Source organism: Austrofundulus limnaeus, unplaced genomic scaffold (genome assembly GCF_001266775.1).
Source record: "Austrofundulus limnaeus strain Quisiro unplaced genomic scaffold, Austrofundulus_limnaeus-1.0 Scaffold573, whole genome shotgun sequence".
In the NCBI taxonomy this organism is placed as follows: domain Eukaryota; kingdom Metazoa; phylum Chordata; class Actinopteri; order Cyprinodontiformes; family Rivulidae; genus Austrofundulus; species Austrofundulus limnaeus.
In genome coordinates this window covers 269,611-271,492 of record NW_013952975.1, presented here as the reverse complement: position 1 = coordinate 271,492, position 1,882 = coordinate 269,611, and the positions used below count along the sequence as shown (strand labels likewise).

The window sequence follows — 1,882 nt, the reverse complement described above, 5'->3', positions numbered from 1 at the left end:
TTATAAGCTCAATTCATTATTATAGTAGAAAGAAGTTGTCAGTGTTTTTGCAGAGTGTCTGCTCAGAGCAGAGCTCCCGTGTTTGTTTTGGTTTGGCCCAAGGTTGTACACTGAGGCCTGTGCTGCTGAGAGCTGAATGAAGCTGATTGGAGTCAGAGGACTGAAAATAAAGTTTTTAACAAGAAATCCAGCTGAATCCTGTTTACTCGGACATACCATTTTGAACAACACATATTTTCTTACAATATGTCCCCTCTAAAGACTTACAAAATCTCACTAAGATGAGCAGGATGTCCACACAGACTGAGGTAGACAGCACAATGACAAGATAGAATATAAAGACCAGAATAATGAGGGCAAACAAGGGACACCTGGAGGAGACACAGGAGGAACAGGTGAGCGAGGGGTGGGGCTGGAGGGTTGACAGATAGGAGGACAGGATGGAAAACCACTGGGATCTGCAGAGAAAAACAGAAAAGACAGATTGTGACATATCTGAAATCTGATTACCTTCAAAACCTAATTGACTGCAGATGTCAGTGTTTACCTTACAAAAAAAAACATAAAAAGGTACCAAAAAAGCAGGTGCATGCACACACACACAATGATAAAACATTAAACCCTAAAGGTAGACTCATTAACACAATAACTGTTTTGTTTTGCTTTGTTAAAGGCAGCAGCTGGAGGTAAATCGTAGCTGAAGAGAACTAAGTCCATGATCCGAAGAAGAGCCCATCAGTGTGGAGTGAGGAGGGCAGGTGGAGGATGTGGGAACAGGTCGTCCTCCTGCTCTCCACACGTCCACCTTGTTCCTCCCTCTCTGCTGCAGACGGTCCCACCAACACCACATCAGCTGCACCAAGGAGACCCCGTCACCCTGAGAACCCTCCACCCCCTCCAGCCGCCCCGTCTGTGGCTCCACCCGATCCTGTCAGCCTCCCGTGTGCTGTTCTCTTTGTTTTCCCCTCTCTGCCACTGTAAAGTTATATTCTCGGTGTTCTTATGGCTGCAGTTTATTGTTGTGCTCTTTTAAATGTACAGTATATTTATGAACAATTTGAATCTTTTTTTATGATGGGCATGAGTCTTACCTGCATTCCTAATCTTACCTGTGGTTCTTTTGCACGACCAAAGCTGCTTGTGTGAACCAATGAGTCAGAACCACCAATCTGACCGACAGATTTAATGTGTTCTCCTGACCCCTCTGATCCGATCTGTGGCATAAACCCTGCAGCATGCTAAGCTATTCTCTGTGAGCTGAACGTTACACACCTCAGTCAGACCCTGCTGTTCATGTACCTTTACAGGTTTATTGTAGTGATTTACTTGCATGATATCCAGAGTTAAAAAATACTAAGTTGGATGTTTTATTGTGCATTTTTCTCTTTTTTGGACTGAACTGCTGGTGAGTTTTGTTCTGTTGCCTCTGTGTTTACGTGTGATGGGGATCTTGAAGGCATTTTTGACTCAGCACTGGCTTCAGATCAGGTTAAAAATGGCTGCTTATTGTTTCATAAACAAAAGAAAAACAAAACGTGTTTAGTGTTTTTTTTATGGAATTTATTGTGTTAGTTAAATATCTCCAAAATGACCAAAGGTTCAATTCAAACTGAAGTGAAATGCTCCAAAACCATTTAAGTTCAAGTCCAAGCATTCATTATTTTAGCCTGTTTACTGAGCTTTAGCACATCACTTCAGTCAGAGCTGGTTAAATAATTATCTTACATGCTTGTTTAGTTTAGTGTTTATATTTGAACATGCCTTTCATTGGCTGCTCTGGTTAAGCGAGTATTTATGGAATGAAGTTACGCGCTGGAAGGATCCAGTAACTTTAGTATCGCTGATGAGTTGAGCCTTTCACAGCTTAGCTGTTTTGGGGGGG

At 42.2% G+C, this 1,882-nt stretch overlaps 1 protein-coding gene across 1 annotated transcript in view; it reads left to right on the top strand.

Annotated features, from left to right (window-relative positions):
* The window catches only part of LOC106530901 (calcium/calmodulin-dependent protein kinase type II subunit beta), a gene marked incomplete at its 5' end in the record, with an annotated part of 9,573 nt that extends 8,039 nt beyond the window's left edge, over positions 1-1,534 (top strand). Inside the window, 1 exon segment of the mRNA XM_014026629.1 lies at positions 674-1,534.
* Between the last annotated feature and the right edge of the window lie 348 nt (positions 1,535-1,882).